The sequence below is a fragment of the Myotis myotis genome, unplaced genomic scaffold (genome assembly GCF_014108235.1).
Source record: "Myotis myotis isolate mMyoMyo1 unplaced genomic scaffold, mMyoMyo1.p scaffold_m19_p_10, whole genome shotgun sequence".
Taxonomy (NCBI): domain Eukaryota; kingdom Metazoa; phylum Chordata; class Mammalia; order Chiroptera; family Vespertilionidae; genus Myotis; species Myotis myotis.
Genome location: NW_023416314.1, coordinates 56,814,585 through 56,830,142, shown reverse-complemented (window position 1 = coordinate 56,830,142; position 15,558 = coordinate 56,814,585). Strand labels below are relative to the sequence as shown.

At 39.5% G+C, this 15,558-nt stretch overlaps 1 long non-coding RNA gene across 1 annotated transcript in view; it reads left to right on the top strand.

Annotated features, from left to right (window-relative positions):
• The first annotated feature begins 856 nt into the window (after positions 1-856).
• LOC118663562 overlaps positions 857-15,558 on the top strand; it is a 34,563-nt gene continuing 19,861 nt past the window's right edge. The window contains exon 1 of the long non-coding RNA XR_004970081.1: positions 857-1,247. This is a non-coding gene — a long non-coding RNA (uncharacterized LOC118663562). The remainder of the gene's footprint in view (positions 1,248-15,558) is intronic.

The following is a 15,558-nucleotide window of genomic DNA, read 5'->3' as shown; positions in this document are numbered from 1 at the left end:
ATATCAAAGATAAGGTTTGGTAAACAGTAAAAGATTATCAGGTGAGGAGATTGCCTTCAGCCACCATTGTCTCCACAGAACAATCAGTGCATAGCTTTTAGCCCTTGCTAAAGCCCCAAGATCCATCAGCCTTCTGATGGACCTCTCCCATTTATTATGCTAACTACTTGTTGGTCTTTGCCTCCAGCACTCTTTGGCATATCCGAATTGCAAGCATCACTACTCTTGAACTTTGGGGCCATTTTGAAGTAAATAAAGGTGACTTGAACACAAGCTCTGTGATTCTGCAACATTGGATCTGATAATGCAAGATGGTTAGGAAGTGACCAGCGGGTGGGAGCCCAGTGGATACCTTGAACAAAGAGAGACTCAGATCCTGGAGGGGATCCTGCGAGATTTCATCATGCTACTCAGAACAGCTCACATTTTTAAAACTTATGAATTGTTTATTTCTGGAATTTTCCATTTAATATTTTAAGACCATGGTTGACCTCAGGAAACTGAAACTTTGGAAAGAGGAACCAAGGATGAGGGGACACTACTGCACATTAGCAGTTTCACCTCGTTCAACCTAATAGATTTAGGATTGGTTACTCAGGCTATTTTTTCAAGCTATTTTAATAATGGACTCTTTCTTATCTGTTGTAGTAATATATAGAAATGTTTAAAAATGCCTAAAAAATGTCTAAGAAGGTTTTAAAATGTTTAAATTAACTTTTCTTGAAACTTAAAGCGTGATATTAAGAACACATTCCCCACTGCCCTGAAGTGTGTGTCACTCATAGATAAGGATTTGAACTTCAGTAAATAACAGGGTGACCTGTCAAGATAACCACTTGAGTGGGTGATGAACTCTCCCTAGATAACCACATGTAGTCCCTCGCCCTGTTTGAGATAAACATGTGTGCCTTGATGTAATTCATTGATAAACTAACAAAATGGCCAATTGTGCTGCAAATGGGGTACAGGCTTTAAAAGTGGGGGTCCCGACCAGCCTGGTGCTCGCCTGTCGAGACAGCCACAAAGACACGTCCCCTTGTCAGTCTGGCAAGCGACGCCACTCCACGCTCATCTCTCTGCCAGACGACAGAATAATGGTCAGTACCTCCCAATTGAGACACGACCTAGCTCTTGGGCAAGGAACGCCAGCCCCCTGCATCCAGACCAGACCAGCCCAGCTGCCAGACCCCCGAGGACAGCACCACTGGGATTCCACTTAAGCCTGTACCCGCAGCACCAGGAATTGTGTGAGTAATAAAGTGCTGTGTGATTTGCAACTGCATATGTTTCATGTGGTGTGATTCCTCCAGCAGTTCATTGAATTATTTTGTGTACACTTAAAAGTTAAATTAAAGGTTCTGGTCTCTTTTTGGTCCTAAGCCTGCCTCCTTGGTCCTGCTTGCATAGAGTAACCTCTTCACTAGCAACTACTTGAATGTCCCACACCTGCAAGGTTAAAGTTTATCTCAAGGGACACCTTAGATAAACACCCCAGATCCTTTCCCAGGATCTACTTGGGACATTATCCATGAGTTCTTAGCTCAAATTTCACTTTTTTTTTTCTTTTTACTGAGGTCTTCCTGGAACATCCAATGTAAAAGCACTAAACCCCACCTGAGTAAAATTTCTACTTGATACTGTTACTTCTTTACATTCACTAGTGTCTGAATGGTTAAAATGAAAGCACTCAGTACCTGCTCTATAGTAGCTATACAATAAACACTGAATACACAACTGAACTAATGAATTAATGCTTATGCTTCTGTTGCCTGAAAAGATCATATGAAAACCTTTCATTGCTTAAAATGAGTTTTTTAAACTTTTCTCCAATGATAATAGTAGAAAAGTTGAAAGGCCCCAGGCCCTTAAGATAATAAAGGAGCACAAAGGTGGACTGAACCGCGATGAGGGGTGTCAGAAAGAGAGCGGAAGAAGAAAACGGTGAATGCTGTTGGTAGATAATACTCCATGGGCCTCTATTATGTTTGCACTGTTTGCAAGCAAAGGCACTTGCTGCCCTAGCTCCCTATTTTCCTTCCAAGGATGTCTGCATTGGAAGATAAAGATAGTGTCTCCTTTCAAAGCAACGGACAGGTTTGATATCTGTCTGGTATAGAAAAGGTAATGACACCTTCTGGGACAAAGGACACAAAATCTGGATGCCCAGTCAGAATATCTGGATATGAAATCTGGTTCTGCCACTTATTAATATGGGATTTTACTATTTTAAGTTTCAGATTTCAGATTCTGTAAAATGGTTGTAACAAAATATGCCTGAAGAGCAGTTCTGAGAAGTAAATAAGGTGACATGCTGACATGTACCATGATGAGCACATCTTGGGTAATTCAATGCCCATCTGTTTCTTTTCTTTGCCTTTCTTCTCTGCATTTCTCAAGCTGTCTTTAGAAAGTCAAAATGTTCACCTTTCCTAGGAAGATCTCAAGCCGACTCAAATTGTTATTGTAGCATTATTCACAATAGGCAAGATTTGGAAGCAGCCTAAGTGCCCACCAGTAGATGAGTAGATGAAAAAGCTGTGGTTTTTACAACGGAATACTAATTGGCCATAAAAAAAAGAAGAAAATCTTACCTTCTGAAACAGCATGGATGGACCTGGAGATTTTTATGCTCAGTGAAATAAGCCAGTCAGAGTAAAACTAGTACCATGTGATTTCACTTATATGTGGAATCTAATCAACAAAATAAACTAACAAAATAGAAACTAGACTCATAGATGCAGAGAACAGACTGACAACTGTCATAGGGGAATGGTACTCAGGGGCTAGGTGAAATACGTGAAGGGATTAAGCAAAGAATAAAAACACCTCTTAGACACTGAAAACAGTATGATAATTACAAGAGGGAAAGGAGAGTGGTGAGCGGGAAAGAAGGGTAAAGGGGGGATAAATGATGATGGAAGGAGACTTGACTGGGCTGGTGCACACACAATACAATATACAAATGATGTATTATTGAATTGTACACCTGAAACCTATATAATTTTATTAACTAATGTCACCACAACAAATTCACTAAAAATTTTAAAAAAATAAACTGTTATTCATGGAACTCATCCTATATAATAAAAGCCTAATATGCTAAGTGTCCAGTTTTCCAGTCATCTGTTCAACCAATCAAAGCGTAATATGCTAATGATTTGCTAAGACCGCTCAACTGCTCGCTGTGATGTGCACTGACCACCAGGGGGCAGACAGTTGACTGGTCAACCAGTTGCTATGATGTGCACTGACCACCAGGGGGCAGATGCTCTGACTGGTAGGTTAGCTTGCTGCTGGGATCTGGCTGATAGGGACAGAGAAAGACGGGCTGGACATATCCTGGAGCCCTCCTGTGGTCCCACACCCCATCCCCTCCCCCAGCTGGCCAACCTCCTGCGTCCCTCCCCAGCCCCAATCATGCACCAGTGGGGTTCCTTGGCCTGACCTGCACACTCTTGCAATCCAGGACCCTTTGGGGGATGTCGGAAAGCTGGTTTCGGCCCAATCACACAGGCCAGGCCAAGGGACCCCACTGGTGCATGAATTTGTGCACTGGGCCTCTAGTTTAAATATAATGAGCCTAAATATTTCTGGACAAAAACAAAATAAAACATATACATAAAGTAGACATCATAGAGACCTAGATAATCATAGTCAAATTCTTCTATCACAAGGTCTGTCTTTAACCCAGATGTGTTTCTCTGACTTATCAGATATCTATGGGGCAGAGAAAAGAGGGAATGTGTCAGTGTGCAATAAGTTTAGCTGCAAATACAAAGCCCAACAAACAGTAGCTTCAAAAAGTAAATGATTTATTTGGCTCATACAAAAATAAGCCAAAGGCTGGTGTTAGTTTAAGTGCAATGATGCCATCAAAGATTTTTCTAATCTCCCATACTTAACACGCTGTCTTCCAGCATCAAGCTGTTTCTTTTTAGTAACATCAGACAAATTACATAAATTGCACCCATTTAACTCTCAGGTAACTCTTGAATGCTCCATTCAAAGTTCTTTAAAATTTCCTTAACCGCACTTACTGATCAAATATTTCATGTCCTACTGGTATTTAATCTCAGAGAAATTCTACCCAGATGGGCTGCATTTTAGTCCTAGAATGCTGAAAGCTGACACCAGCCTTTTACAAATTTGTCACCCAGGCACCTCATGGGTAACATTTCTCATATCCCAATATTAGGCAAGGATATGAGAAAAAAAAGCTCTTTCTTTTTCTTTTTAATATATTTTTATTGATTTTAAAGAGAGAAAAAGGGTGAGGGAGAGAGAGATAAAAACATCAGTGTCAACACTGATCAGTTGCCTCCTGCATGCCCCCTACTGGGGATCGAGCCTGCAACCTAGGCATGTATCCTGACTAGGAATCAAACCAGTGACCTCCAGGCACCAAGCTCTTCCATATTCACTTGACCTTGCTGGTAGGATGCACAATAGATTCTTTTATTCCACTGACTATTATGTTTATGTTGAAATTCAAACAGGTTTTTGTAACTGATCTCATCTTGGGTCACAACCCTTTGTCTTTCTCACATAAACCAAGAACGGTTTCCCCTATTCAAGAATAATGGTTACAATGAATGGAATGACATGTGACCCTACCCCTTTGGTTCTATCACTAATAGATGGGAATATGTCAGCTCTAAAACTTGGAGCCACTGGAGGGCGTAGGTAAGAGGAAAAAAGCACAGTGAGAGTATATTCCTCAGCCTCAGTATTAGGCAAATGCTTGCATATCAAAAATACGTCTTTATTTTTCAGAACACAAGAATGCTTTTCCTAAGCAGTCCAGAGTATCAGCATCAACTTTACACAGAATAAAAAATCTGTGTCTTTCTGTACCACCATCCTAACTCATTTCTCTTGCCTAATCGATGGTTGCTGATGCTCTTCTTGGCCATCACTTAGGAGGGCTGGGCAGGAGCTATCTTTCCCGAAATCCTCAGCCAATTTCCACCTATATCTTTTTGGTAATAATGGTGTCACATGGCCACCTCTAGTTGAAAAATAATCTGGGGAATAGAATCTTTTAGGAGCAAAATTTTGCTCCTATTAGTAAAGAAGAAGGAGAAAATAGATATTGGGTATGTAACTAGCAACATCTGTCATGTGGAAAACTGGGAAGTGAGATTTCTGCTTACTCTGATAGAGGACAACTGCCTCCACTAATCAGCTGTTGTCACATCTTGAATTGTTTTTTATTGAATCCAATGAATGGACTTTAAGTCCCATTCACGTTTTAAAGTTGAGACAAAAGTCCTACATTTCTTCTGTTATACTCATCGTTTTCCTCATATCCTGAACTCCTCCCTCCCTCACCATTTGGTCCCCTGACATTATGTCCAAAGTCTTCAGTCACAACCCAATAAAATTCATAGCAGTTAAATGGTTAAAAGCACAGTTCCTAAAAAATTCACCTGTAGGTGATTAGCCAAAGCAATCTGAAAAAGTAAGATATTTCACTGCCTGCCACATAACATTTCTCCAGCCCCAGCCCCTGTAAAAATATCTTTAATGGAAGCCAACTCATTACCCCATAAAATTACTACAACACATGTGCTTGAAAATGTAAGACAGATATTCTTAACTTGGCATTCCACAGCAAACCACAGAAATGTTTTCCAAGAAATGATTTCATTTTGTTGGTTTTATATTTAAAGTCACATTTTTGGCAGGCAATCTCAGAGACAAAATTTTGAGAGCAAACTGATCTATGGGATAGAACTTAGACGTTTGGTTGCTCATTTGTCTAACTAGTTTACCTGCACTGTGTACCTGTCACATTGATCTGGGAGCCTGGCTCTGTGCTTTCTGACTGTAGACCTCCTCTTGCTAGCTTTCCTCCTACCTCCCAACTCAGTACAGTTTATTACTTTAGCATACATATGGAGAGTTATAAAGCAGTCTGGATCTGAGTTACCACTCTGGCACTTTACAGTAGTATGACTCGGGACAAATTTAAAAAAAACACACAAAAAACCACACACCTTTGCCTCACTTTATTCATATATAAAGTATCACAAAGATATCTACTTCAAGAACGTCAAACTTGTGGCCCACGGGCCACATGTGGCCCGCAACAAATATTTTTGTGGCCCAGCCAATATAACAGTATGTAAGAAGCATTAATAAAAATTTTGTAACTTAATTTTTACAATATCCTGCTACACATAATTCTATATAATAAAAGCATAGTATTCAAATTGTTCCCTTAACCAGGAGTTCGACCGGGGATGGGGCTGGCTGGAGGAAGGGAGGGAGTAGCAGGCCAGCCGCCACCAGCCACTAGGGACCCTACCAGTGCACGAACTTTGTGCACTGGGCCTATAGTTATTAATAATGAACTACAATATTTGCTAATGACTAATTACTATAATTGTGTTGCATTCATTTCCCTTCTCTGCCTTCTGCGCAGGTGCACCATTTCTCTCCACTAATACTAGCAGTGAATATTTTAGCAGCTGATTGCCACATCATTAGTCTTGGACTAACTTGTTTGGTGTGTGCAACAGGAAATATTTCACTTTTGTAGAACAAGAAACATAGGTTTATTTGCATTACACTTATTAATTTGTGCAGTTATTCAGTGTTTGATAAGTTAATGTTCAAGAAAACATATTAATTTTTATTAAAATGTTCTATTATTTTATGTTAACGATTACTCATTTATTTCAGCCCTTTGTGTTCAGCATGTCTCTATCGAAATAAACCTGTGTTTCTATGAAAATTGAAGCTTCTGTTTTTTTGTGGCCCACATAAACCTAAACCTTGTTTATTTGGCCCGAGTTAGCCTTTGAGTTTGACATGCTTGATCTACTTCATAAAGCTGCTATGAGGATTAAATGAGTTAAATTCTTAGAATAGTGACCATACTGTGGTATTATAGAAGTGGCAGCTATTATTATCATCATACAGTCACATGGCAGGATGTGACCTAAATTAACTGACAAAGTGACTCCCCAAAGTAAGCCTTTCAAAACCAGAATAAAAGAACTTTGTAGAAATATGTGCAGAAGGGAAGAGCTATGGATAGAATAAGGGAATCAGGAAGCTGAGTGAGCATGGGAAGTTGCCTGGGATTCAAATTCATTATTTCTTCCTGGTGCTTAGGAATTATGAAATGTTAGAGAATAGAAGAACTGCAGACTTCTTCTTATACAGTTTCTTCATCTTAGAAAAAAAAAACCCCCAAAACCACATATATACAAGTTAATACAAGGCTACCTAAGAAATTAGTGGAGAACTTGTACTGTAATCCAAGTTTCCTGATGCGGTGATCTTTCCTCTACATCAGGCAAGAACACGTCTTCATTCCCTCTGAGGTGAGAAAGAGAAGAGTGATGAGTTCCAGAGATACGTGCTTACAAAGAGGCCCATCCAAACTTGGGAATGTTTACCTAACACAACTTAAAAGTCTTTGTGCTTGCATCTCTATAGCCACTTATTCAGCTACTAGTAATTCTTTATCTCCATTTCTTACACTGTAACATTTTAAAAACAGGGCAACTTGAAATCTTCAAGGTAGGCCAACAATGTCAGCTAGGGTCTGCCATTTGGAGCCAAACTGATCTTATCTTGTTTCTGTTCTCACAGCGCTGCTCCTGCAGTGCAGCTACTGATTTCAGAATGAGTCCCAGTGCCGTGATATACATTTGTGGAGCATTTTCATTTCCCAAGTGCCTTCATTATCTCACTTAACCCTCCAGTAATATGCTATCACCAGCATCATCATCCCCACTTGACCAATGAGGAAATCAAGACTAGAAAGGCCCTAGCCAGTCTGGCTCAGTGGATAGAGCTTCAACCTGCCGACTGAAGGATGGTTGTTTGATTCTGGCTAAGGGCACATAATTCAATTGCAGGCTCAATCCCTGGCCCCGGTCAGGGTATATGTGAGGAGGCAACCAATAGATGGAAAAATATCCTCAGGTGAGGATTAAAAAAAAAAAAAAAAGACGTAGAGCAGTGGTTCTCAACCTTGGCTGCACATTAGAATCACCTGGGAATCTTTTTAAAATCCTGATTTCTGGGCCTCATCCTCCGGAAATTCTGTTTCTTTGTTACGAATGTTGTGGCCCCACCCCATAACAAAGAAACAGAATTTCTGGAGGAGGAGGCCCAGAAATCAGGATTTTGAAAAGATTCCCAGGTGATTCTAATGTGCAGCCAAGGTTGAGAACCACTGACGTAGAGGGATTCAGTGACTCTCTTCCAAGATCACATAATGGGTAAGGGGGAGCCTGATTTTTTTTTTTTTAAAAAAAAGCAGGGTTTTTTTGAATTATCCCCTCTTTCATTTAGTTAATCTACCAATATTAATGTGTGCTTTCCACACGTACTGAGCATACAATGGTTAAAAAAAGAATCGTTCAAGGTTCTTCCTTTTATGAAGCTTCCCTTACATCTCGTTCAGTTAATTTTCATTCTACCACAGAGTAAATTTAGTGCCATCAATGAGTTTAGAAACTAGTCAAAAAAGCAAAGGGACCAAGTATAGAGAAATAGAAATATTTATAAGAAACAATATAAGCAAATTATAAATGTGCTGAGGTGACTAAAGCAGTGACCAGATAATCATAACAGTGGAATGACTGAGAAAGACCATGGGAGAAAGTCAACTTTAAGGCATTGCTTCAGCCCCCCATCCCAGTCACTCTATACAGCCTGCCCATAGTCATGCCAGACTGCTTTCATTTCTTAGCATATCCCACCCAATATCATCCTGCCTTAATACTGTTGCTGTTCCTTATATACCTTCCCCATTATTTCTTTTTAAGTAAGTGATTCACTTTTCATTTTATTCACTTTTTCAAGGCCCAGTTCAAAATTTCTCAAGCCTGGTACAATTACTAATGTTTAAGCACCTTCACCTGTCACTGGGGCCTCTGAGAATATAAGAGACTTTAGAGCAGTGATGGCAAACCTATGGCACGCGTGTCAGAGGTGACACACGAACTCATTTTTTTGGTTGATTTTTCTTTGTTAAATGGCATTTAAATATATAAAATAAATATCAAAAATATAAGCCTTTGTTTTACTATGGTTCAAATATCAACATTTTTCTATATGTGACACGGCACCAGAGTTAAGTTAGGGTTTTTCAAAATGTGGACACGCCGAGCTCAAAAGGTTCGCCATCACTGGTCTAGAGAATAAAAAGAAAGTCAGTTTATAATAATGTGGCAAAATTTTCATCCACTGAAGTCAAGAAACTCAATAAGAGAGTGATGTGATGTGTCTAGCTTATTCACAAATTCAACAAATTTTTATTGAGCACCAACTATTCTATTTTTTAAATGAAAATACATTATCAAATAAGACAAGGGCCATTATCTTGTGTAGCTTTAACTTTGGTAAGTAAAATAGACAATAATACTCTAGAACAATATAAGTGTAAAAATTAAAAAGATCATGGGTTTGCATCTGAGGGAAGTAAGAGCATTAGATTTACTCCCCAGTACTCACTCTGTTTTTCTCTTGACAAATAGCAGCAATATGCCCTCTGAGCTTGGACCTATGAACCAGGAGGTCACGGTTCAATTCCCAGTCAGAGCACATGCCCTGGTTGCAGGCTCAATCCCCAGTGTGGGGTGTGCAGGAAGCAGCTGATAAATCACTCTCATCATTGATGTTTCTCTCTCTCTCTCCCTCTTCCTTCTTCTCTGAAATCAATAAAAATATATTTTTAAAAAATAGCAGCAATATGTAGTGTCAGAAATGAGCCTCAGCTCAAAGGGTGATGACTCATATTATTTTGAATCAATCCCATCCACTTTATTAATGACTAGTGACCCAGCATGTGAAATCATGTGAGACCCAGACCCATGGGAAATCGCGTGAGACCAGGACCCCAGGACCCACCGCGCTCCCGAGACCCAGAGTCAAGTCCCCACCCACCCGTGTGCACCTCGCCACGCATGCAGCCCCGCCCACCCACACATAACTCGCTATGCACGCAGCCCCGCCCATCTGCACATGCCTCGCCATGCACACAGCCCTGCCTACCCATGTGCGCGGCACACGCTGCCTCCTGGTGACCGGTCTTTGGTTGTTACAGTGCTTAGGGCCACTGGATTTTTATAATATAGATTGATAATGTTCAAGCATTATCATGTGACACAGTTCCAGCCAATGAAATGTAAAAGAAGTTTGCTTCCAAGGTCTTAGAAAGTTTCTCTCATTTTTAAAGGAAGAGTCATAAGAAATCAGTAATTTTATGGCATTAACAAGGAACGTACTGCCCAGGTTTTCCCTGGACCATTGAACGAACATGAAGGGAACCAGCTTTAGAAGGCAGATGATGATATGGAAGCTGAGTGCAGAAAAGGAAATAACTTGTTGAGGTACTAAACCAATCACCTGAAACTCACCCAACCTCAGGACTTTCTCTTGTGTGATCTTATGGTTCCCATGTTGAAGTAGATTTGAATCACTTTTTTTTTCTTCCTATTTTTTATTTGTAACTGGAACCAAATGATACAAAAGGCTGGGTTGTCAGGTAAGATCTCTCTGAAAAGGTGGCATTTGATCTGAAACCTAAAGAGCCAAAACCACATTATTATTTGATCTGAAACTGAAAGAGCCATTTTGACAAAGATCTGGAGGATTTGGAACCAGCCAAGATAAAGACTAAAAAGGAAAGAAATATCTCTCATCTTTTTGAGGGACAGAAGGAAGCAATATGGCTACAGACAAGTGGAAGAAGGGAAAGTGGGATGAAAACAGATTGAAAGGTAGACAAGAGTCACCTAGAGTTCTGGATTCCACAGTAAGAGTTTTAATCAAGATTGACACAGAATCACCATATCCCTTTTTTGAAAAGTATAGCAAGAACCAAATTTTTGATACTCCTTTCTGAAGTTATAGGTTTTTTATGACATGCATGACAAAGAACAACCCAAATGTTCTCTAGCTCCCCTAAGCCTCTCTGGAGCTAAGAGCCACATCATAATTTTGAAGACCCTAAATGGTCCATCTGCGGGAACACTGAGGAATATACATCCTTCTTAGGGTTATAAATGCCCATAGGGTAGGATATGGGCCGAAAAGCTGCAACTTTTAAAATTTCGTTTTAAGAAAAATGGAATAGAAAAAGAGAAAGTCCATATCCAGATTTCTAAGCATAAAAACACTTGGGCCTTAAGGTAATTTTCAAATAGCCAGAGCATAATGGAGAATAAAAAGTGTTAACTGTCACTGGTTATCTTCATAGTTTGTTTAATATTTATAAAATTGTCTAAATCCTTAACATATAAAAAAAATTGTTCCCTTCTTTATTTCAACATCATAACACTTATTTTTCCTTGTCTATTTCAAACCTGTTATTTTAGTTACATAAGTACAAGTCTGTCTTCCCCAATAGATTTTAAGTTCCTGAAGGAGAAAGACAACTTCAAAATTTATTTTATATTCCCTCATCATCTAACAGTTTTAGCAATATAACAGAAGCTCAGTACATTTTTGATAAATTAATGGCTTCTTAATTGCTATTTGACATGGCCATACAGCGACACACGCTAAGATTTCATTTGTCAATAATTATATCACATAGACTACACATTATGTAAGTTGATTCCAGCAATGTGACAACATCCTATATAATAAAAGCCCAGAGACTGAACAGCAGAATGACCAGAATGACCAGTTGACCAGTTGCTATGATGCACACTGACCACCAGGGGGCAGATGCTCAATGCAGGAGCTGCCTGATGGTGGTCAGTGTGCTCCCACAGTGGGAGCAGCCATTCAGAGGGCAGGTCCACAGCCGTTTGGTTGACTGGGATGAGCAGTGCTCCCATAGTGGGCCGATCCCCACAGTCCACGCCTCCACCAATGCACAAATCCTATGCACAGGGCCTCTAGTTTCAAAGGAAGATGTTTCATTTGTTTTTTGTTTTTTTAATTGCAGTTTGTTACCTATCATAGAAATTTGGCTGTCTAACTTTCCAAGCCAGTATTTCCTTCATTCGTTTCCTAGAAACAACTGCTATAACATGCAAAAAACTGTATAAAAAATGTACTCTCCTTCACAGTATTCTTCAAACATCAGTTTTCTTAAAGAATCAGGTCCTGTCACTCAAAATTTAGTTTTGATGTTCTTCCTTTGTATTCCTGGAGCAATCTGATTTATATAATTCAGCATATGTGGCTCAGTCTTACTCTGGTAGGTACATAATACCTACATTGATTGACTAAGAAGCAATTGGTGACATTCAACTCCCTCCCACCTCCAGGCTCTTACAAGGAAGTTAATCAATAAAACAATGTCTGCCATATATCTCTAATACAAGAAATCAAGATATATGCACATTGTTGACATTTGTAAAGTAGCATACATTGTGCTAAGATCATTCATACATTTCATTTAGTTGCATTTCATTATTTCATTTCATTTCATCCTCAAGACATTTCCCTCCAAATCCAGTAATCCTTCCGCCATTCTTCTCTAGTGCATCTCCAGCCTCAGGCAATGGAAACTGAAACTCAAAATAATAAAGCTGGAGTACTCCTGGAATGAATATTTTTTAAAACTCCTCACTTATGTTCAGTATACTTATTCGCCAAATCTAAAAATTTTGTCAGAGCAAGGGGGATTATTTATTTAGGATAGTCTCTTCAGCCTCCTTCTACCTTGACCTGCATGTGTATGTGCCTAACAAAAAGGCAATTGAATTTTAGGCAGGAGGATCATTACTTTGGCTAGATTTTCAGAAGGAAGACCGGAAATGTTAAGGAAAAACCATTTGTGTTCCAGCCTCCCCCAGAACTTTGCTTGCCTAGATGTTTCTTTTCCTCAACTCTTTTGCTTAATCAAGATTTTACTGAAAAAAAAATTCATTAATTAAAACTAGGTCTTCTAAAACTAATATTTCCAGTTTCTCTTCTGTTTCTTCATTAATAGCTCTAAAGTCAGCTCTATTTTAAAAATTCAAAATGTAATATATTTCATGTTTATTCATGGGCATTTTAACAAGCAAACGTGACTTATCCCAAGCTTTTGACAGAAAATATTCTTGCAGTGGCTGAGGGGATCTTGTGTGAATGAGGACCAGCTCCCACAATTCATTTCCAAGTCTTTATACCTGTCAAAGAGAAACTGCAAATGACTTAATGTTTGGGCAAATGTCAGTGTCCAGACTAATGTTATCTGCCAGTGAGCAATCTCAATCCCTCGCCTCAGTTCCAACTGAAATAAAAATGAAAAGCTCTGGTTCTGTCTCTGAATGTACCCCATTTCCAGAGAGAAAATTTACTAAATGAGTACAGTAAGGTTTCCATTGGCTCAATAATGGATATATTTTAAAGTCTGTGTTCACTTTTATTTAAAATATCGCTGTCCCTTAGAAAGTTAATATCCTTTACAAAATTCTATGAAAGTGCAGGTTTAGATTTTTGTCATTACTGGGTTATTTGACATTTAATAAGGTAGAACGAAAAGATTTTTATCCGTTTGAAGCCAATGGAGACATAAAGGCTGCTGCCACTCTTCCTGATTCATTATGTGGTTGCTGGTACACAAAGAAAAATGAATTCACCATCTAAGATCCATACTTCACTGTCAACAGGAAGTTCATCCAACAAACAGAAAGGCATTGATGATTCATATGGAATTGAATTTGTTTCTAGAATTCCTTCTGAAATTGGAGCTGATCATTCTAGGGGAATTATTTGTGATCTAAATGATGAAAATAGCGTATTATTGTTAGTTTAGGTTTTTTTGTTTGTTTGAAAGATATCATTGGATTCCTAAGGATTATAAAAGCAGCCAAAGTCACAATCTCCTGAGGTTGAGATTCTTTAGCACTAAAGCCAGTCCAAAGCCCAGGGATTACACTGGTGAAGCATTCTCATTACAAGTAACTCTCTGGTTAAAGTGGCCATTTTTATTTTTCCTTGAAGTCATTTTTTAAAAAACAGAGCTGCCCAAAGACGTTTTCATTGTTCTTGTCAGGCTTCATGTCAGGTGAGCTACATTCTCTGGCTCCCCTTTAACATCTCGGTGTTGAGATGCACAGTCACATGTCACACAGGAACTCAAATAGGTGTAAACAGACAATGGAATCAAGATTGTGCCATCCCCTCCACCACAGAATCACAGACTTGAACAACCTCCAGGGATTATCTAGTCCAATTTTTTCAAGAGGGAGAACTGAAGACCAGGTAGGTTCAAGCACTTTTCTGAGATCACAGAATTGATTAGTGGGTTAGAGACCGTGTTTTCCGGCTCCCAGATTCCTTATTTCTAAGTCCATTTGCTCTCCGATCTTCTCCTTGCCATTCTTGTGTTCTGCTTTGAAAGGCCGGCCTCTCCCAGGCTCTGTCATCAGCTACCTTCTGCTGGTTTAAGACACTGGGAGGCATTGGTGGAAGATTGGAAGGTGGGAGAAAAGGAGAAGAAAAGAGTTCTTAACAATATCCACGAATGGTAATGCCATATTTAACCTTCCATCCATGAATATGATGATAAAAATAAAAATTTAGCCCTAGCTGGTTTTGCTCAGTGGATAGAACATCAGCCTGTGGACTGAAGGGTCCGGGGTTTGATTCCCCACAAGGGCACATGTCCAGATTGAGGGCTCAATCCCCAGTAGAGGGCATGCAGGAGACAGCCAACCAATGATTCCTTTTCATCATTGATGTTTCTATCTCTCTCTTCCTCTCCCTTCCTCTCTGAAATAAATCTATCTATCTATCTATCTATCTATCTATCTATCTATCTATCTATCTATCTAAGCCTAATATACAAAGTGTCCCCTCAGGAGTTTGACCAACCAGGAGTTCAAGCACTCGCTATGATGTGAGCTGACCATCAAGGGGGTGGCATGGAATGAAGGAAGGCCCCGGCTGGCAGCTGGCAGCCAGGGAAGGGAGGCCCCGGCCGGCAGCTGGCAGCTGCTAGGGACCCTACCTGTGCACAAGTTTAGTGCACTGGGCCTCTTAGTAAAGACATATTTTTTTAAAATTTAATCTTTACTTATGGGATGAAAACCTTTAATGCTCTAAGGGGCTGGTGAAATCACATAAATGAATAAAGCAGACCAGCGGACACCCATCTAAAGACAATAGGCTACTACACAGCACCAGACAACTATTGCCGTGTGCAAAAACTGGCTTATGCTGCCAATTCTAGTTTTGTTTTATTAATTTTTTATTCAAATAAGACATACAGAATTGTGTGTAAAATTATCTTATTTTTATACACTAGACAGCATTTAATTTTTTATTTTTTTATACTATATAGGCCAAACACAACCTAACTGAGAGGAACCTGGCAAACAGTTAGTGATCCTGGCTTTCAAACAACAGCTTACCTGGAGAGGAAACATGTGTTTACATATTCACAGCACAGTTCAGGGTTAAAGCAACTCTCTGGGCAGCTCCTCTCTTCGCTGCCTTCCACACAGATTAGTTGGTTATTGCAAATGATCCTTTTAACTCAGCACAGTTGCTGAAATATTCCACTATCCGTGATGTATTTAAACACAGACCAACCAGATCTTCTATGGTTTGTGGGAGTTATAGGGTAGCATTTGATAAAGAACACGC